Source organism: Eriocheir sinensis, unplaced genomic scaffold, assembly GCF_024679095.1.
Source record: "Eriocheir sinensis breed Jianghai 21 unplaced genomic scaffold, ASM2467909v1 Scaffold15, whole genome shotgun sequence".
Lineage (NCBI taxonomy): Eukaryota > Metazoa > Arthropoda > Malacostraca > Decapoda > Varunidae > Eriocheir > Eriocheir sinensis.
Window position 1 is genome coordinate 403,950 of NW_026110850.1, and position 22,606 is coordinate 426,555.

The window sequence follows — 22,606 nt, forward strand, 5'->3', positions numbered from 1 at the left end:
AGTTGTGGTCAGGAATAGTTTGGGAGGGTGTTCGGGGGGCACACTTTCCTTCGAATGCGTCAACATGACTCGTCGGGTTTGTGTTATTTTTCAGGAGTAAACTCCTCCCATAACACATATAGTAATGTGGTATGTTAGCCATAAATTAGGTCCGGACGATAATTGTAGTGTGCTGAAATATCATACTGATCCAACGATTCGTTTAGGAGATATTTACGAAAAACAGCGTTTGTCCGCCACTGAAATGTATAGTAGAGGCAAATATCTCAGCCATTGCACCACAGTCCGCAGTCAATTCTCCACTGTCTAGCTTAAGTGGACCCACTGATGCTACACCAATCTTTTTGCTCTTTATGTATTGGTGTAATAGTTTGGGTGATTCCTTTAATAGTTTGGGTGATTCCTTTATCTTGTAAATGAGGGATCTCTCATAAGCTATTTGTTGGGCAACATAATAATTACGGAAGCTCTGGTTTATCCCATTAAATTGCTCCAGGGCAAGAACAGCCTGATGGGAGTCTCTGCCATAGGTTGATCTATTAAGCTTACAAGCCAACCAGGCATTTTTCCTGGTAGTCTTTAGGGAGTTGGGAGGGTGTTGACTGGCGGGGGAGATCTTGAGAGACTGGAACATACTAAGTAATAAGGTTTGTAAGAATAAACTTTAGTCTTGAAAGCATATCATCTACAGATATATCATAAAATTCAAAATCCCAATCAGTATCTTGTAGAGACACATTTATCTTGTTATATTTACCTCTATGCCAGGAGTACTTAACATGACGGACAAGATTGACCTCAACACTATTTTCAAAGTAATACTGTAGAATTAAGGGACAATGGCCACAGCTGGGAAAGTTAGGCAAGACCTCCACATCACCCACCCTATCATTCTCGCTGGTTAAGACCAAGTCTAGGGTGTTGCCGGAGAACACAAATGTCGGGCCCTTTACCCACTGGGTTTGTCTAGGGGAGGATAATTCATGCAGATGATACTGCTCGAGTTTGACAGGGTGTTTACCGTTTACCGTTGATTAGGTTTCAGGCCCCGGTCCGCCGCCGTGGCAGCGCTCCACAGGGCCGCTAACATTATAACCGTAATATTAGCACCTAAAGTTGTCCTCAATCCTCATTTTTGTCAAGTCGTAGGATTTAGTGAATAAGTGAGTCTTCAGCGCTTTCTTGAAGATTGCCAGACTGTCACTGTTCTTAACGTCCCCGGGTAACTCATTATAGAGCCGCGGGGCACTCTTCTCAAATGCTCTGAAACCCAGTTCCAGGTTGACCCTGGGGTCATAGAGTCTATACCATTCTGTACTGTGTCTCAGTGACATGGTGGTGTCCAAATGAAAATCCTGTAGAATATTTCTCAAATATCCAGGTTTACCAAGTCACGTTGCTTGATAAGTCAAGACACATATTTTGTAGTCTCTTCGTGCCTTGATGGGCAGCCAATGCATGTCTGTAAGTGCAGGTGTTATTCTCTCACGGGGGGCAGACCCTTTGTTAGCCTTGCCTTAATGGGTAGCCAATGCAAGTCTGTAAGTGCAGGTGTTATTCTCTCACGGGGGGCAGACCCTTTGTTAGCCTTGCCTTGAAGGGTAGCCAATGCAAGTCTGTAAGTGCAGGTGTTATTCTCTCACGGGGGGGCAGACCCTTTGTTAGCCTTGCAGCTCTGTTCATAACAAGTTGTAGTTTCTTCAGCAGATATTTAGGAAGGCCATAATAAAAAGAGTTACAATAATCCAGCTGACTAGTTACATGATTATATATAAGCATCTTCATAGTCTTATCATCCAGGTATTTCTTGACAAATGCAATATTTCTGAGATGGTAGCCTGCCGTTCTCACCACCTGATTGATCTGCTCTTTGAATGAAAAGAGTGCAGTCAAGTATCACACCTAAATCTTTGACTGACTGACCTCCTGAGATCCTTGTTCTTCCCCACAATCAAGCATTCAGTTTTATCCTCATTCAGCTTCAGTTGCTTAGAATTCATCCAGTTCCCGACATCATCCATAATTCTGCTCAGCTTATCTTCAGTGTTTTCCACATCACTCAGCGACAAATAGAATTGTGTATCATCAGCATACAGTTTAAAGTCAACTTCATGCCTTCTTAGCAAATGTAAAAGACCGATAGTATAAACACAGAATAAAATTGGACCCAGTACACTTCCCTGGGGGACTCCTCTGTACAAGAGTTTATGAGTAGAGAACGATTTACCTATTTGCACACAGTAAGTTCTGTTCTCAAGGTAACTCCTCAGATAATCCAGCGCGCGCCACCCTCAATTCCAATATTCTTACAATCCTGAAGCAATAGACTGTGCTCCACCGTGTTAAACGCAGCACTCAAGTCTAACAAAATCAGAACACCACACTTCCCTTCATCCATAAGCACAAGCAAGTTGTTTACCACCGAACAGAGAGTAGTTTCAGTTGAGTAAAGCCTCTTGTAGGCAGATTGATTATCCGGTAAAGCCTGCACCTTTAGCAAAAGCTCCATTAGCTGATTCAAGATCACATTTTCAAGTATCTTAGCTAGAAACGTCAAGTTGGATACTGGTCTAAAGGAACTTAAACACTGTGGTCCAGTCTACCTTTAACGATAGGTTTCACGATCGACGCTTCCTCACTCTCAGGGAAAGTCTTGTTTTCGATACTAGTGTTAAAATGCCATGTAACGCTTCAGAAACTTCACTTTTCAACTCTGTAGCCTTTTTATCTTGTTCAGAGGCCTTGACAACAAGTAAATTCTTCTTAACTTTCCTCTTACGTTTGGTGACCTCAGCCCAAGTTGCATCTGCTGACTCCACATGCTCAGCCCGTTGCAAAACGTCCGCCACATACTGCGCCGCCTCACCCAGCTCCTCCTTCACGCTGACCGCTGGTAACTCAACTTCTTGTTTCACTTCTGATATTTCCTTAGATAATTCTCGCTTGAATTCTTCCATTTTTTCCACAATTTTGGTAGCCAGAGATGCTTTATGAAGGCATGGGTTGCAAATCCAATTTACTTTAAATATATTCTCCGGCTTAATTCCAGACAGATGAGCACACTTCACATGGCACCACTAAGGGCACAGACAGCACCCTATCCACTTATCGCTTGTGGGATCCGCACAAACGTAACAGAACTCCACCGAGTTCTTGGCTCGGCCGGCCATGTCGAGTTTTGTCGACTCAGCGCTTTCGCGAGCACGGCGCAACACATCCAACCCGAGCGGCGACTCACTACTGTGTAAGAGGAGGAAGCTGAGAGTGAATGCTGGAAAGAGTAAGGTTATGGTAGTTGAGAGGCCGAGGGAACATGTCATTGATTTGGCAAAGCCGTACACAGTTAGAGCAGAGGGTACAACACAATGTAGGATAGGGTTAGGGGAGGAGAGAATGGAGGAGGTTACCGAGTTTAAATATTCAGGGACTGTTTAATGTAAGCATGGCAGTATGAAAGGTGAGGTGAGGGAAAGAACAGTGAAGGGCAGACAGGTGGTGGGCGCATTGGGGAGAGTTATGAAAGGAAAAAGTGTGAGCATGGAGGTAAAGAGGGGAATAAGGAACAGTATTGTCCTGCCAACTCTGTCATGTGCATCAGAGGCGTAGACATGGAATGCAGTAGAGCAATGGAGAATACGTGATTAGAAACTGCCATACAAAAACTGATATGCTATTAAGGAATGAAGGATAATAGAGAGAGGAAGAGGGAGGGAGGGAGGGAGGGAGGGAAAACTGGGCTGGAATGATGGGATAGAGAGGGAAGGAGGGAAGTAACCAATTTTGCCTTTTAGATGACATACTGAACAAAAAATGGAGAGTCGGACAAGCAGATGGTAAAAAAGGAAGAAGAGAAGGAGGGAGGACAGGAGGCAGGAAGAAACTGATTAATGGGGAGTGATCGAGACAATGGATGGAGAGTAAGAAGAAGAGCATAAGGACATCGAGGTTAGGAGTGAGGAAGGAGGAAAAAAGGAGAACTGAAGCCTGCAACATCCCTGACCCACACTTACTACACCACCAAAATAACAAGGGGAGTAAAGTCAAACCTTGAGGGACTGGCTGACTGGTTCTTGTTGGTACAAAGACAAGAGAGATCATGGATGAGGGAAGGGAACTGAAGCGTGCAACATCCCTAACCCACACTTACTACACCACCAGAACAAGGGGAGTAAAGCCAAACCTTAAGGTATGCCTGGACCACACTGATGGCCTTATTAACCTTGGTGTGGAGTGTCTGGTGGGCCAACTCGTGGCAGAAGTGGATGGCCAAGGTGGAGTGGGCCAACGATCTTGTCCGCCACCACCCGTCACACTTTCCACTCTTCAGCAGCACGTTCACCAAGTGATCCTGTGAATGCAGGTGAAAAGGTGAGTATGAAATGCCAGAATTTTTACTTTTACAATACTCCAACACGATCTCTGCGTGTAACGAAACACACGATAAATTAATCCAGACAAGGAAAGGTTTGCCGGCGCCGGGGATCGAACCCGCGACCAGCGTAACGGGAGAACCACTCCTTTACCAGTCGGCCAAAGAGGTACCCCCCTGAATAAGTGGGTTATGGGAGGCTCGCCCATCAGGCAAGTCGGCACTACACGTAGAGTCATGCTGTCCAGCTTTATAGCGCAAGAGTTAGCCTGCATCTTCACTCCCTGGCAGCGTGTTGACCAAGTAATCATATGTGAGGGTGAAAAATGGGAATAGAATCATGCTGTCCAGCTTTGTAATGCAAGATTTAGCCTGCATCTTCACTCCCTGGCAGCATGTTGACCAAGTAATCATATGTGAGGGTGAAAAATAGGAATAGAATCATTCTGTCCAGCTTTGTAATGCAAGAGTTAGCCTGCATCTTCACTCCCTGGCAGCATGTTGACCAAGTAATCATATGTGAGGGTAAAAAAGGGGAGTAGAGTCAAGCTGTCCAACTACGTAATGCAATAGTTAGCCTGCATCTTCACTCCCTGGCATCACATCGAAGAAGTTATCATGTGAGAGTAGAATCATGCTGTCCAGCTTAATAAACACATGTAGGTGCCTCCCTCTGTTTACTGTGTAGGGGAGGTCCAGGCAATCAGGAGTACACAGCAGGAGGGGCTGCAAACACACACAATGGCTCTGTCCTTTCCCACCATGACATTACAGTAGTTTGAGACACACAGAGGAGGCTGAATCAAAACTATACCAGACTTATCATTATTATTATTATTATTATTATTATTATTATTATTATTATTATTATTATTATTATTATAGATCAATAAAAGGGGCATCAGGGGGAAGAAAAAACTGATATCCACACAAACAAAGTCCCCATAATGAGCAGACACGAATATGAAAAATAAGACATAGTTCAGAGAGAGGAAGCAGGACGTTTCGCCGGTGTGCCAGTTCGCCGATACCGCTTAGAAACTCATTTTTATACCAATAAAATTATTTTATTTTTCGTGCTTTATTACCCAGTAGGGGGAAGAGGGTAGGGAAGGCAGGGTCAAAATGTAAATATAGATCAAAGTATACTAAAAAGAAAACGTGGACCGGAGGGGTAACTATGGAAGACTTGCCATACCCGCATATTCGCGCGCATACACACACTCTCTCTCTCTCTCTCTCTCTCTCTCTCTCTCTCTCTTACTTCAATTGTAGGTAAGCTACTCGAGAGCATAATTAGAGACAAAATTGTGAGTTACCTCGAAAGCCACTCATTAATTGGGGATTCACAGCATGGCTTCCGTAACAAAAGATCCTTCCTGTCAAACCTATTGACCTTTTATAACGATCTCTTCTCAATTTATGACGTAACCAAATCAGTGGACGTAGTCTATCTTGATTTCCAGAAAGCGTTTGATAAAGTCCCACCTCATAAATTACTTTATAAATTAAAGCAAATAGGCATTGACGGTCAAGTAAACCAATGGATCGCGAATTGGTTGAGCAACAGACAACAAAGAGTTGTGATTGACGGATTTAACTCAGAGAGGGCGCCGGTCACTAGTGGCGTCCCTCAGGACTCGGTTTTTGGCCCAGTGCTCTTCATTATCTACATCAACGACGTGGATGTTGGACTCAATAATCGCATTAGTAAATTTGCAGACGACACAAAGATTGGTAACTCGGTTCTCACTGACGAAGACAGGAAAAGCCTCCAAGAGGATTTGCACAAAATCTCAGCTTGGTCGGATAGATGGGAGATGCCCTTTAACATAAACAAGTGCCAGATCCTTCAAGTTGGAACAAAAAATAAGAAGCTCGATTACGAAATACGCGGCGTTAAACTCACAAGCGTTCAATGCGTTAAGGACCTGGGGATTAAAATCGCGTCAAACCTCAAATTCTCACATCAGTGCATCGATGCAGCAAATAAAGCGAACAGAATGTTGGGCTTCATTAAAAGATTTTTTTTATTCAAGAATAAAGATGTAATACTTCCGCTCTACAATAGTTTGGTCAGACCCCACTTGGAATATGCGGTACAGTTTGTCTCCCCACCATGCAAAGGACATTGCTAAACTAGAAGGTGTTCAGCGTCGAGCAACAAAAATGATCCCTTCCTTGCGCAACAAATCCTACGAAGAAAGGCTTTCCACCCTTAACTTGTTCTCTTAAGAAACGTCGCCTCCGAGGAAAACTGATCGAATGTTTTAAAATACTTAATAGTTTCACGAATGTAGACAGAACAAAATTGTTTATGATCGATGACACTTTGCGAACGAGGAACAATGGCACAAAACTCAAATGTAGACAAGTAAATTCAGACTGCACCAAATTTTTCTTCACCAACGTTTTAGTGCGAGAATGGAACAAGCTCCCACCATCAGTGGTCCAGTGTAACACGATTGACTCCTTTAAAAACAAGCTCGACCGTCACTTCCTTGAACTTAATATTAACTAGAGTAGAAAAGCAGCGTTTTGGAGCCTTCTGATTAATGTAAAATCACTTAGGTTTAAGGACAGACCACCTAGTCTGGGGTCTGTGTGGTCTGATTTTCTATGTAAATCTATGTAAATTTCTCTCTCTCTCTCTCTCTCACACACAGTTATGGGATCTCGTCAACGTCGTTGGTAAACGTACAGTGCTTTACTTTCTGCCCCTGGTCAGATCTACATCCATACACCGAACAATAAACCACCGGAACGCGGAGTGACTCTGACTTCCTTGCTCTTAACGCTGGGAAGATCATGGTCGGACTGACCTGGCTTCTGCCTTCTGACCCCGGCCGCTGGATAACAAAAGAAGTCATGCGCGGGGCGGGCTGCTTTTCACTCGAAAGCGGACTAACCCTGCCCAGTGTCTCTTAACACTGCTTCGTTCCTGCTCCCTCACGCTCGCAGACGTCACCAACAAGCTTTCTTACTTACATTATCAATTCCATTTATTTTATATCCTTACGCACGAGTAATTCCTGGGTGATGGAAAAAACTTATTTTTACCCCATCCACGAATATATTAACTTCTGGTCAGGTACAGTAGGAAGAGTGATACTTAACTCAAACCAAAATTTTACGAAGGAAAAAATGACAAACATTTGCATATAGGCCTATGGTATGAGGCATCAGTTACGGATTTTGAACAATCGAGCACACTTTTTTTTCCTAGTTCTCAGGCTGTAGGAATGGCCCATATAATCTTTAACCGTGGGACGGTTCGCCGAATTTTCGGCGAACCGTCCCGAGCCCGTCGGCGAAATGGCACGCCGGCGAACCGTCTCGCATTCCAGAGAGACACTCAAGTGAAGAGGATAAAAAGAAAGGGACAGAAACAAACACTAACACCTCTGCTCTCCTCACCTTCACGTCGGAGCAGTTCATGAGGGTGAGGTCACAGGCTGAGAGCTGCAGCACGGGCAGGGGCGGGGAGAGTGACCACAGCGGCAGCAGGGACCCAGGCAGAAACCCAGGGCTTCCATCTTAGGTGATTGCTGAGAAGGGGAGGAAGGAAGGTGATGGGAGGTGTTATGAGGGGGAGTGCTGCTGGCATCAACAGCACTAATGGGTGTGGCTGCTGAGAAGGGAAGGAAGGAAGGTGATGGGAGGTGTTATGAGGGGGAGTGCTGCTGGCATAAACCAAGTTAACTTGGTCCAGGGCCAGATGAACTTTTCCCCAGGGTAATAAAGGAATGTAAAACTGAAATCAGTGGGCAGTTAGCTGAAGTATTTAGGAAGTCACTAGACACAGGGGTGGTGCCTGTTTCATGGAGGCAGGCACACGTTATTCCAATATTTAAGAAGGGAGACAAATCTTCTATGGAAAACTATAGGCCGATTAGTTTGACGCCATGCAGTTATAGGTAAAATGCTTGAGTCAATAATAGCTGATAGTATTAGGGACCATATTGACAGACATAATTTAATTCACGACTCACAGCATGGGTTTATTAAAGGAAAGTCGTGCCTCACTAGTCTTTTATCCTTTTACAATAGAGTATACGAGGCAGCTGTCAATGATGAGAGGTACGATGTAGTTTATCTTGATTTTAGTAAGGCCTTCGATAGGGTACCTCACCAGACACTGTTAAATAGTCAGGGCTCATGGAATAAGAGGGAAGGTATTTGATTGGATTAAGGCGTGGATTAGCGACAGGAAACAAGGGGTTACCATTAACGGTAAAAAAATCCGAATGGGGTAATGTTACAAGTGGGGTTCCTTAAGGTTCAGTTTTAGGTCTGCTTTTATTCATTATCTACATCAATGACATAGACAATGGGATAACTAGTGACATAGGTAAATTTGCAGATGACACCAAAATAGGACGCACTATTAGGACAGGGGAGGATGCTAGAGCACTGCAGGATGATCTCAACAAACTGTCAGCTTGGTCAGAGAAATGGCAGATGAATTTTAACATCACCAAGTGTAGCGTACTTAGTGTAGGAACACGCAACCCATTACACGGGTAAAGTTTAGACTCCACAGCGATAGGCAGATCAGAGTGTGAAAGGGCTTTGGGAGTGTTAGTGAACTCTGACCTAAAACTAAGGAAGCAATGTATTAGTGCAAGGAATAGGGCTAACAGGGTATTAGGCTTTATTAACAGGAGAGTAACCAACAGGAGTGCAGAGGTCAGACTCTATTTAGCGTTAGTTAGGCCACACTTAGATTATGCTGTCCAGTTTTGGTGCCCACACTACAGAATGGACATCAACTTGCTAGAATCAGTTCAGAGGACGATGACCAAGATGATTCAGGGGCTGAGGAGCCTCCCATATCAAGATAGGCTGAAACATCTCAACTTACATTCACTAGAAAGACGAAGAGTGCAGGGAGATCTGATAGAAGTATTCAAATGGGTCAAGGGTTACAACAAAGGCGATATAAGTAAAACACTGAGAATTAGCCAGCAGGATAGAACACGCAGTAATGGATTTAAATGAGAAAAGTATAAATTCAGGAAAGAAATAGGCAAGTATTGGTTTAGTAATAGGGTGGTGGGGGAATGGAATAGACTCCGCAATCACATAGTTAGTGCAGGGACGATAGCTTGTTTTAAGAGTAGACTGGATAACTACATGGACGAGGATGACAGGTGGCAGTGAGGTGTGGGTGCAGTAAGGAGACAAGGTACTGGAGCGTACGCCCGTACCGAAGGTAAACGAGGATCAAGCCTCTACCTGTAACCCCTGAAACTTCACCTCACCCATCGTGAGTAGTGGGGGGGATTCTGGAGCTGCCCTGTGTAGGCCACTCGGCCTCTTGCAGTTTCCCTATGTTCTTATGTTCTTATGAGGAGTGCTGCTAGCCTCAACAGCACTAAAGGGTGTGGCTGCTGGGAAGGGAAGGAAGGAAGATGGTGGGAGGTGTTATGAGGGAGAGTGCTGCTACCCTCAACAGCACTAAAGGGTGTGGCTGCTGAGAAGGGAAGGAAGGAAGATGGTGGGAGGTGTTATGAGGGAGAGTGCTGCTAGCCTCAACAGCACTAAAGGGTGTGGCTGCTGAGAAGGGAAGGAAGGAAGATGGTGGGAGGTGTTATGAGGGAGAGTGCTGTTAGCCTCAACAGCACTAAAGGGTGTGACTGTTAAGAAGGGAAGGAAGGAAGGTAGGTGAAGGAGGGTACAAGGATGAGCGAGTGCCTTTAGTCTCTGGCACAGGTGGGTATGGCAGTAAATACTGAGGGACTGCTCTGCTGACGGCAGGAAGGGATATAAAAGTTAAGAGGCTGTGGAGGTAACCAGTAAGTAAAGTGGGTCAATAATAACCATTATAAGAGTTAAGAGGTGAAGTGCTTTTAGTTTCTTTCTGGCACAAGTGAATAGAGAATAAGATTTCTTCTTTAGTACATCAAGGAAGGGAGGCAGCTCAAGGAAAAAAAAAACGTGTCAAAAAGAGGGGTAAGAATGGGGTGCCACTGGTAACTTTGGTGTTGGTGGAGTTGTGAAGGAAGGTGCGTGATGAAAGTGAAAAGGCAGAGTGAAAGCTTGAGTCTGTCCCGCACAAGTGGGTGAAGTTGAAGACTCACAACTTTGGCATCGGTGGAGGTGGTGACGGTGCTGGTGGCCATGATGGAGTCCAGGGTGGGTACTGAAGACCCCGGCAGACCCAGCGAGAAGTAGTCAGTTGCTGGCCCACACTCGGCCACCAGCGCGTTGATCACCTCCTGCGGGAAACATCATTGTCATCATCAACGACAACAATTCCAACCCTCCCCTCAGCCCATGTGGCACAGTAAAGGTGGTGAAGGGGACAGCTGCAAAATCTATCACCACCGCTAACATTCTCCTCACCCTTCTCACTTCAAATAGTCCTTAAGACCATATTTAGCCAAAGTAATTGATGTGCCCATGAGAAAACTAACACTCCAGCAATGACATACAATTGGAGAATAAGAATTTGTAACATTTTTCAACATGTCACTAAAAACAGGCACCAAACAGTTACAACTACACCTTCAATCATTAGGCACAACACGAGTCCACTCTACAGGAAGGTGCTTCAGCCCCTCACCTGGTGCTGCCTGACACGGCCCTGGTGCAGGACTCGGTAGCAGGGTTGCCAGATGTCCCGTTCATTACGAGGCCAGAGTTTTGTTCGAAACGGCCAGAAAAAGGCCAACCTTACCACACCATATAAGCAATATATTTGATCACATAATAAATACTTATCATGGACTTTTTTAGTGTACAATTATAAAGTGTACAGTAACAAGACCCACCTCTGTTACTCCGTGTAACGGTGTACCGGGGGGCGTTTAAAGGGCGTTGATTAAGGCTTCACCTTCCTTAAGGCGAATATATTCTTAGACTATATGTACAAGGAGCGTCGGAGCGAGAGCGACTGCCGTTGTGTGTCAGTCGGACTCTCGTGAAGGAGTGACGAGTTACAGGTTGGAAAATAATTGTTACAATTGGTCACGTATGTCAAGGTGACCTTTGCACACGATGAAATGTTTTGTATATAAAACTGAGATGGTAAACACTGACGGATGACATTCCTATAAGTTGGTGTGATCTATCTATCGTTTTTTTTTTTTCCCATTGACAATTGTATGCCTAATTCGTGGTGATACTAAATAATAATAATAATAATAATAATAATAATAATAATAATAATAATAATAATAATAATAATAATAATAATAATAATAATAATGATACATTGATATCCTACTATAACACTGCTCGGTCACCTACCAGTGATCGCGACCTCGCGATCACTGCCACTGCCACTGCCAAATTACCTTGCCGTGTCTGCACAACCAAATAATCGTGCAGGACATAGTTCCTCCTAATAAGGTAGCACATGACGACGAGACTGACGAACATCAGAAACATTGGTACAAAAAATCCAGGGTACAGGTAGGGGAGATGCAAGTATTCAGGCAGCGTTTCCTCCAGGGTTTCCGCAAACTCTGTTTTGTTTGCGAAAGATAATGAATTAAGGGATAATTAAGGGATAAGAGATGCCGGAGAAGTGAATGTCATCGAGAGACCGTAGAGGAAACACTCGATGGGAAATATTGGCCGTGAAAACCAGACGGATCCGGGACGGGTACGTTGTTATGTTAGTGGAGCGGATATAGCATGCTTCCGCTATGGCATAGTGACCAGTAACCCGTTGATAAGTGGTACCTTCCGGGCAGATGACTGATACATAGAATGACTGAGGGAAATAAAAATAATGCAGACCCTGAAAGTTCTTATGGAAAACAAGCGTTGGTGTTAGCTGCTTGTAGGGGCACAGGGAAAGAGCGTCAGACGCGTTCACCCGGGTGAGGGCGATCTCGCATACCCCTCCCCGAACTGGTAGGAAGGCAATGAGAGACGTAGAGCAATAGAAACGCCCGAAGACCGTCTCCTTGCAATATTGCAAGAGTGAGTAGCTACCCGTTGAATACAGAGCGAAATCCTTCGCGATTAGAACAAGAGACGGGGACGTGTCCAGGGCTAACACACTGTCCTTAGCGGAAAAAGGGAACGGGACAATTTCGTGTCTCAAACACGTCCGCCGTCTGAAATGGAACATGAATGATTATGGCATCGGGGGTGAGGCTGGACTCAATCAAGGGGTAAAAATATTGACTCATGTCCGGGGTGAATAAGGTGTGAGGCTATAATTTTGATACCCGATATGGACAGTCGTTCTCAAATCGTGTAGAGGGAACAAGGCAGGTGTGACTCAACCGTGCGCTGCATCAACCATGTTGCTAAAAACCTGCTGATTTGCCGTTGCGACAGAGTTAATGACGTTTTCCAATACATGCAAGGCCTGGTCTAGGAGGAGAAACTGATGCACCTGGTCGATCTGCTTGACAACTATGTTGATAACTTCTACCATCTTATTTGTTTGCTGTAGTAGTTCCTCAATGTGAGTATGTAACCGCGCAAGTTTTCTACAATTGGCGTTGATCACCCTGCGATTTCGGGCAGCAAAGGAAAGTACATGAGCGTAGTGGTCCCGCAAATCGCGCACGTCCTCGTCGGTTGCCGTACCGAAGAGAAACTTTAAGGCGGACCCAACGATGTTGAGCAACCCCCTCTTTACCCGAGAGTGAACGGAGTGAAACTATAATCCATGTCTACCTCATCAACTTTTCCCCGTAAGAACAGAATCCTATCCTCCAATAACTGAAAAAGATTCAGAGAGTTGGGACTAGAAGGTGCCTTTGATTCCCTAGTCTTGGTAGCCCGTATGGCGTCTGCCATGCCGAGTAGTTTCTCTGAGACTATCCTGATTGTGTCAGTTGTGTTGGTCAAGGAAGTATATGGATATTTTACGAGGAGCACATCTTCTATGAGGAAGACCTCTCCTATGTGTGCCGTGAGGGCGCCAGGCCTCAGGTGGATGGGTGTCGTTGCAAGCAGGGAGCCGAGGGACAACAAGATGATCAGAAAACGCAACATCATGATCTGAAAGTGGTGGGAATGAAGTATTTAAACCCGTGGTCTCAAGTTATAGCTATGGGTGTTGGGATTATCTTGTTGAACATTTGACTCTGAGGGGAATTACCAATATCAAGGTCCAAAAGTGAGGGAATTACTTTCAGACGATCACTGTAAACTTCTAGACTGACTCCACTATTCGACTCGAGAACCTCGAACCGATTTCCCCTGACATTCCGAACAACTCGGTAAGGACCCACAAATCTAGCCCCCAGTTTCGAACTCCTTTCCGCTTGCTTAATCATGACTGAGTCACCCTCTTTTAATTCCACCAGGACGGCCTGTTTGTGTTGTTTTGACATCATTTCAACCTTCGTAGCTTTTAACGTACAGGGGAGGCGGTGGCTGAGTCGTCAAAGTAACGGCCTCGTGTTCAGGAGGACGCGAGTTCAATCCTCGCCCGGTGCCACCAAGCTGGGATTTTTCAGCCGCCGCCGAGTGGCTTAAAACTACCCACATGCTGTCCAGAAGACCACCTATCAACCCGGACTCTAGATTCTAGGATCAAAGATGAGCTGTGGGAGGGCAGCATGAGCCAATGCAAGATGGCGCCACTATAAACACTCGCCTGCGCCAGAACGGGCTGGGCCGACCATCAGGACCTACCGGAAAGAAGCCTTGGACCGACCATCAGGATCCACCTGGAAGAAGCCTACCGGCGCAATAGGCTGCAATGTAAAAAAAAAAAAAAAAAAAAAAAAAAAAAAATAACCTCTGAGTGTATCTTGGAAAACATGCATCTGCTGTTGTGCGTACCTATCAATGTTGTAGAGAGGTTGTTGTGGTTTTGATAGGACGTCGTACGGAAGACTTTTCTCCACCCCATATAAGATGTAGTAGGGAGACTTCCCCGTAGAGTCGTTTACCGACGTATTTATGGAAGCGGCTATATGCGATAGCCAATCCTCCCAGTTATCGTGGAGATCGTTCACGATAGGCCTGAGGACCTGTAAGATTTTCCTATTAGCCCTCTCCGCCAACCCATTAGCAGCTGGCTGGTAAGCTGTGATGAAGGATTGCGTGATGTTAAGCTGAGCGCATATTTCGCTCAATACTGTTCCTGAACCCGGTGCCATTGTCACTCAAAAGAATTCGAGGAGACGAATGTGGACACAACACGTGAGTCACGAGGGCATGGGCCACGCGTGTGGCTGTCTTGTCCTTGAGGGGCGCTAGAACTAGAAACCTAGAGAACCGGTCGAAGCACACCAATAAGTAGCGCGAACCATGTTGGCTCTGGGGGAGCTGTAATAAGTCTATATTAACAACATCCCAAGGCGCCTCTGGTACTGGGTATTGCAACATAGGTGCTGGCCCTTTTACGGACCCCTTGTGCTTAGCACAAACGAAGCAATGTGCGACAGGTTTTTCTACATCAACCCGTAATGTGAGCCAGTAGAATTTTCGTCTGGTGACAGATAGCGTCTTGTCTCTTCCTGGGTGACCCGAAATGGGTATGTTATGGACCAGCTTAAGCGTCACGGGGACGTATTTGTCTGGGACGACCAGCTGTTCTATAGGTACAGGTTTGGTTGGCCATGACCTACAAAGACTGTTGTCCTCTGATAGGAAGAATTGCGAAAAGGGAACTGGCAATTCAGGAAGGTTTGATTCGTCTCCCGACTCGAGGGCGTAAATTAACCTCTTCCACACCGGGCGGTCTCGCCGAGCAGTGTGTAGCTCAGGTGAAGTGAAGTTGTGGATGACCTCTGGGGTGGTAATCGCGCCTATCGGAATATTCCGAGATAAGGCATCTGCGACCACATTTGTTTTCCCGGTGATATATTTTATCTCCGCATTGTATGCTTGGATCGTTAAGAACCATCTTGCCAGACGACCGTGTAGGTTTTTACCCTTGAAAAGATCAGTTATGGCCGCGTGGTCCGTATACACCACAATTATGTACCCCATCACTATGTCTCGAAAATGCTTCAGAGCCCACACAATGGCAAGAGCCTCTAGGTGGGTAACAGAATAGTTCTTTTCCGGAGCTGTTAGAACTCGACTGGCGAACGCTATTACATGCTTTTTGCCGGACTTATCTGTTTGCATGAAAGCGGCTCCTAGTCCACTAACCGAACCGAGAGCGACTACTGTTGTGTGTCAGTCGTACTCTCGTGAAGGAGTGACGAGTTACAGGTTGGAGAATAATTGTTACAATTGGTCACGTATGTCAAGGTAACCTCTACGCACGATGAAATGCTTTGTATATAAAACTGAGACGGTAAACACTGACGGATGACATTCCTATAAGGTGGCGTGATCTATCTGTCGTTTTTTTTCCATTGACAATTGTATGCCTAATTCGTGGTGATACTAAATAATAATAATAATACATTGATATCCTACTATAACATCAGCCACCCATGGTCTTAATTTCTCCCATTCCTCTCGGTAAGCTCTCCCATCACTATACGAAGTTTTCCATTTACCCATGTCAGTTTAGATGAATGACAAATTAGCTGCTCATGTAATTTTCAGCGCCTTTAGAAACCAAGCTCAACTTTCCCAATACGTAGGACGCGTGTCAGCCGCGACGGACTTTTAACTTTACAACCTGAGGGGAGCAGGGAGAGGGAAGGGACGGAGGAGTGCGTGACAAAGGGTGCGTAAAGACCGGTACCAAACACGTAACGAATGATGTCCATATTATCAAGTGCATTAGATGCTCTTAATCACATGTCCTTTTGCGCTAACATCATATTATCTTTATTTCTTTGGGAGCCATTAATAATATTTTAAATAACAGCAGGATACATGCTGAACATTAGAAAAAAGGCCAATAAAAGTCTAAAATACGGTTGGCCTCTGGACCTAAATTTTTTGAAGGTCATTGTACCTCTAAAAAAGCCAAATTGGCCTTTTAAGGCCAACTTTGGCAGCCCTGCTCGGTAGAGGCGGGTGGGCATGTCTCGGGGTAGCGGGGTGTCGTGGTCATGCCCCGGCGGCAGGCAGGGGGCACCGTCAGGGACTGGAGCAGACGTGTTAATGCTTGTGTGTGATAGCACTGCGGGGGATGAATAAAATTATGTGCACAACAAGGGGAACTGTTAAGGTTAGAAACAGAGAGACGGTTGATTTGCGGGGGATACATTATGTAAGCAATGCCGGTTTTCTGCACAGTAGAGCTAGCAAATGTTGCAGCATAAAGAAGGGAGATAAACTTGTGTGGTGGACTGTTGCAAATAATTAAATGTTCATCTTGTGTAAGGATCTATAGGAAGGAGAGAGACTTGAAGGTACGACAAGACATAAAGAAGGGAGACAGGCGTGTGTGTAAAAGTCCAGATAGATGAGAGACTTAAAGCTACAACACCCACCCACCCTGAAGCAGCAAGGAGCCACCATGTGTGTGGGGCAGGATGAGCTCTGGCGGCTCCGGGCTGCTTTGAGTGTCCAGGGAGATGTTCTGGTAATTGTTGCGCAGCTGTTGGGGAGGAACTGGAGGTCAACAACACAGAAAAAGAAAACTATACTACTTAATGAATCCTAGTTAGTCACTGAGTTAGTTAGCTTGACTAAAAAAATATATGCCAGTATTTTCAGACGTTTCCGCCTCTCATGTCAACGATTTCTAAAGGCCAGTAAAAGAGATTGGTCGGAATCTAATGAGTGTTATTGAGGTTCATTTTATAGCAAGGCTAAACAACACCAAGGTCATAAAACTGCCCTCGAAAATGCCTACGTACAAGTCCTATGAAAGCCTTGTTAAATCTGAAAGGTTTAAGAACATGACCCCAAGACACACTATTGCCACCACTCTGTCCCACCTTCACCGGTGTCTCCATGAGCTCTGAAAAATTCAAGATCTGGGTGAGGTTCTGGGGGGGAGGCCACGTCGCTGGGGTCCCTGAGGAGGCCCAGCACTAGCCACCACAGCACCACCGCCGCACCGTGCCACCACCACACATCACCGAACCCTGCTCCGATGACAGTCCTCCCTCCAGGGCGTCTGATGGAGTGAAAGACAGAAAGAGTAAGGAAAAGAATACTTGTAGGAGGAGTGGAAGGTGCTGCAGTGTGCTAATATTTCTGAGACAAGATATAAAAGGACAAGAAGTGCTCAGTAAAATATTCAACAGGAGACTCAGAGATAAGTTCACAGAAGGAATAAGGAAACTAGGACTTGACAGAGGTGTTGACATTTCCAGACAGAAGGAGAAGAAGGATAAAAGTAAAGACAAGAAGTGCTCGGTAAAATAACACTTGGTGGAGGAGAGGAAAATACTGAATAGTTTTAATATTTATAATGAAGAAGGATAAGAAAGGTAAGAATTAGTGCTGGGTAAAATTCTCCACACTCACCGATGCCGGCTGTGTTTCCGCCCAGCTCTGTCCCCATCAGGGAGTCGTTCACGGAGGGCGACTCGGAGCCTGATGATGGCAATTAAAGGGGAGGGAGTGCGCAAGTCCTCGTTTCCGTAACCTAGAAGTACAAAGTGAACGGTCAAATACGAAACAGAACTTCAACCAAGAAATAGCTAGAAAAAAATAAGAAAAAAGCAGGGACAAAACAGGAAGAGGAATGAATTGGCAAAGTTCTATGAGTCATCCCCAAAGGCACTCTTCCATCCATGTGATAGGGCCTCCAGGGGCGTGGGGTGCGTGGGGTGTGAAGGCAGAAGAGGTGGGCAAGTGCGGCACTTAGTGCGGTAGTACCACATCACAAAAAAAGTACATAATATACACAAACACATAATGAATCACCTTGACGCAAACAACATCCTTACTGATTCACAACACGGCTTTTGACCTAAACGCTCATGTGAATCGCAACTCATTACTACATATCACGACATCACGAGACTACTTGACCGACGTGACATTAAACAAGTTGAAAATATTGTTTTAGATTTTGCCAAAGCCTTCGACAAAGTCCCGAACAAAAGACTATTCTTCACTGGATCACTGCATTTCTTATTAACCGGACTCAACGTGTTCTTCTTGACGGATCTTCATCCGACACTGTCCCTGTTTCTTCAGGTGTCCCACAAGGCACCGTTCTAGGCCCCCTTCTTTTCCTCCTGTTACATTAATGATCTTCCACTGTCAACGCCTAACTCTTCCACTAGACTATTTTCCGACGATAGTTTACTGTTTAGAGCAGTGAAGACAACTGACGACTGCAGACTACTACAAAACGACTTGGACGCCCTCCAGGCAGATGCACTTCCGACCAGACAAATGCAAACTATTAAGATTCACCAGAGCGCACAACCCCATCCATCACGCCTACACTCTCCACAATTCAAATTTAGAATCAGTTCACACACACAAGTACCTTGGCATTCATCTCTCAACTAACTTGAAATTCAACACCCACATAGGCCATATCAGTGCCACAGCCAACAGAACACTGGGGTTCCTGAGGAGGAATTAACATAACTGCACATCTGACATTAAACACATAGCTTATGACACACTTATGAGACAAACACTGGAATACTGCTCAACGGTGTGGGATCCTTACACACACATAAACATTGATAGGTTAGAACAAATCAACATCAAGGCGGCAAGGTTCATTACAAACAATTACACACGAACGCCTGGCATCACAACACGGATCAAACAACAGATAAACATGGAACCTCTTCACATACGCAGACAAGCACACAGACTTACACTTATGTACAAGATCACAAACACTCACATTGACATTGACCCACAAACATACCTACACAAGGCAAACAGTCAACGTACTCGTAACACATATATAAATACCAAACATATCATACTAACACTGACGCATACAAGCACTCACACTTTCCACGCACCATACGTGACTGGAACAGCCTCCCTCAACAGATTTTAGACTGCGATACAATAGACTCATTCAAAAAACAAATACACACTCACTTGTCACCACAACACACCAACACTAACAATTACATTTGATTCACTTCCCTCCCCTGCACACTCGGCTCCCCCGTCCCCCTAACAGCCAACAAATATGCGTGTTATGCACCATACAGGTGCCCTGCGCATTATTATCCAGATCCAGATACCGCACTACCGCAAAATTTCTGAAAATACCGCACTACCGCGGACCGCACAAAAAAATCCTGCGGTACTTTTTTGCGATACTTTGAAAACTATCGAAGATGACATTTGCAGAGCGACATTGTTCAGATTTTTTTTTTTTTTTTTTTTTACGGTGAGTCGGACTCAATCAGTCAATCGATATCAGTCATCAGAATCAGTGATTCAATCATTCTGGCTTTTCAGTTATTGTTCAAAATCAAATACTAAATAGACAGACTAAACTACTACGCTGCGAGTCTTCTTTAAGAGTGTGGAGGTGGAATTTTAAGGTGAGGCCTTGGTGGATTATACAGAGCAGGAAAGGAATAGCATTGCACAAGTGGGAGCAATGGTGGAGGGACATCAGGGGATGCTAGTGGGTGGATGTGGTAATAAACCTCTTAAAAAGAGGTGGAATGATTTGGACTGGTGAGAAAAAAAACAATACGCAGGTAATCAACGACATGGCAGCTGATTGGGTGGATGAACATTGGGCGGATTATTATTATTATTATAATGGAGGTACATAAGAGGAAGCTGTTGGGTGGACGTGGACCCCAGGAATGGCTGGAGTGAGTTAGGCTGTACACAGATACTAGCATTAAAACATATCCTGACCCTGAAAACATCGCTCCCGAGCCTCAACACAGATTCAGAGCCTTAACTTAACCACAGTGCACGACACTCACCGTCACCTGAACGACAAGTGTCTCCGCTGCCTCCACACCGTCCCCACAGCCTTCACAGGCCAAGTTCCCTCCTTGACTGACAACTGTTCTCCTCCTCTCCTCCCTCTTGCGCTCCCCCTCCCCTCCCCCTTCATTTAGGATCGGTTATTCCCCCTTACTCCTTCTCCTTTCTTTTTTCTCTTCAACTTCATAACTATCACTACTTCCTCCTCCCGCTCCCTCTCCTTCCACTCCCTCTCTATAATATCCTAATAACCCCTTTTCCCTTTCCTCCTCCAACTACGTACCTATCACTTCACCTCTTCCTCCTCCTTCGACCTTGTTTCCTAATTACCTCCTCCTCCTCCTCCTCCTCGTTCCTTAGTTCCCTCCCACTCTCCTCTTTAACACTTGCTGCTCCTCCAGCTACATAACTATCCATACCTAACCATCATTTCACTACTCCTTCCTCTTCCTCCATGTTTCATTACCTTCCCCTCCTCCTCCTCCTGTTCCTCCTTCCTAATAATTTAATAACTCTACTCACCATTTTCAGACGTCAAATTCTCTTTGCAAATTAGCGTTGACAAGCGCTAAGTCGCTCCTCTGGCCAGGGAAGTGAAGGGGAAATCAAAACTGTAGTGGTAATAGGGACTAAGACGCCAGGCTGGGAACGGACCAATTGTTTTCCTGCGCTGTGCTTGTATGGGCTATAAACGACCCCCGCAGAGGTGGACATTGTGTGTCAGGGCTCTCGGGGTGCAGGCAACAGTCCGGCTACAGCTGCATCTTCTGGTGGATAAGAGGAGGTGGGAGTTACAGCATTGTGAAAGAGGAACAGGAGGAGGTAATGAAATTAGGTGGAGGAGGAGGAGGTGGAGGTAGTGAAGTGGTTGTTCTGTATATTGAGAATAAGGAGAAGCGAGAGTGGAGAGTTAAAAGGCATCATGAGAGGAACAGGAGCAGGAGAAGGAGGAGGAGGAAGAGGCGATAAAGAAACGAGGACGAAGAAGAAATGCTAGCACGCTGGTTGTGTTTTCCCGCCTAGCTAATCAGTGACAGCCTCGCGGTGATGGGAGGTCAGGCAAACGAACACCAATTTATATGTAAGCAAGCCACGTCGCCTGTAACTGGAATGTGTCTGAGGTCATTATTGATTTCACGCAATTGTTTTGGAGTGAAATTGCATAAAAAATCAAACTCGTCCTGTAATCATGTTTCTATTATCGGCACTGAACTGTTTGTCCTACCTAACGTCGCGATGTATTATGTAGTACTGTAAACGTTGATTTTGAACGGCAAACACGCACGCACGCACGCACGCACGCACGCACGCACGCACGCACGCACGCACTCACTCTCTCTCTCTCTCTCTCTCTCTCTCTCTCTCTCTCTCTCTCTCTCTCTCTCTCTCTCTCTCTCTCTCTCTCTCTCTCTCTCTCTCTCTCTCTCTCTCTCTCTCTCTCTCTCTCTCTCTCTCTCTCTCTCTCTCTCTCTCTCTCTCTCTCTCTCTCTCTCTCTTTTTATTTATTTAAACTGACGAATCTATAGTACACAACATATTTGTATTTTGCCGACGACACTTAATGCGATAGTTCGAGAAGCATATGTTTCACTGTACACTTTTCAGGGCTTCAAATGTCACTTTTTTCTTGTGCATTATTTTAAAAGCCCTATACACTTGCTCACTGTGTATTTTGCATCACTAGTGGTGTGGGGCATGTTCTTCGCCACCTGTGAGCAGCCACTTTTACCTGCTGGGTGGACATTTCCCTCACTGTTGGCCCTGCTGCAGTGAATGTGTTCCACAGGCGGGACACCCTGGAGGTGAAGGTCCGCTGGTGCTGGCTGGCGCGTGACCTCGGCACCCCGACCTGCTCGTGGCTGGAGAGTACCGTTCTCGTATCTCTCACAGCCTCTCGCGGGGGGAGCCTCAGTCTCGCCAGGTGTGGTACTCCTTGTACCTGGGCCTTGTGGAACACCACCAGCGCAGCGACGTCCCGGCGGTGCTCCAGAGTGTCTAGATGTATAATATCCTGAGGGGGCGGCTGGGGGTTGTTCTCCTGTAACAGTCGCTGCACCCGTCGCTCCACCTTGTCCAGTCTCTGCAGGTGTGTTGCAGCGCTGGACATCCAGGTCAGAGCCCCGTACTCCAGGTAGGATCTTACCTGGGCCTTGTAGAGGAGCATAATTCCTCGCTTGTCGAGGAAATTAGCCACTCTACGAAGGGCAGAGACACGTAGGGAGGCTTGGTGGGCGACGTGGTTCAGGTGGCCGTCGAAGCGCAGCTCTCGGTCCAAGTCCACTCCGAGGATCCTGACGTAATCCAGGAGCGGGAGGGTGACGGAGCCAAACATCATACTTCCTTCGACAGCTTGTATGGCTGCCGGGGACCGAGAGAACACCATCGCCTGAGTCTTCTCAGGAGCAAAGTTCACCTGCCAGCGCTCCCCCCACTCCCGTATCAAGCGTAGTTGCTGGTTGACCTCAGCAACCGCTTGCTGGCTTTCTTGGCGAGGGTAGGAGAGGGAGAGCGTGCAGT

General features: G+C 45.8%; 1 long non-coding RNA gene across 2 annotated transcripts; it reads right to left on the reverse strand.

The window, feature by feature from the left end:
* Nucleotides 1–3,918: 3,918 nt before the first annotated feature.
* Nucleotides 3,919–20,173, reverse strand: LOC126990224 (uncharacterized). 2 transcript variants are annotated; one of them, XR_007744131.1, is made up of 7 exons: nucleotides 20,086–20,173; nucleotides 17,678–17,798; nucleotides 17,143–17,324; nucleotides 16,697–16,799; nucleotides 10,453–10,590; nucleotides 7,787–7,917; nucleotides 3,919–4,348 (listed from the first exon to the last, which is right to left on the reverse strand). It is a non-coding gene; the product is annotated as an uncharacterized LOC126990224 (long non-coding RNA). The 2 variants fall into 2 exon arrangements; XR_007744132.1 differs by lacking the exons at nucleotides 3,919–4,348; nucleotides 7,787–7,917; nucleotides 10,453–10,590 and adding an exon at nucleotides 15,680–16,379.
* Between the last annotated feature and the right edge of the window lie 2,433 nt (nucleotides 20,174–22,606).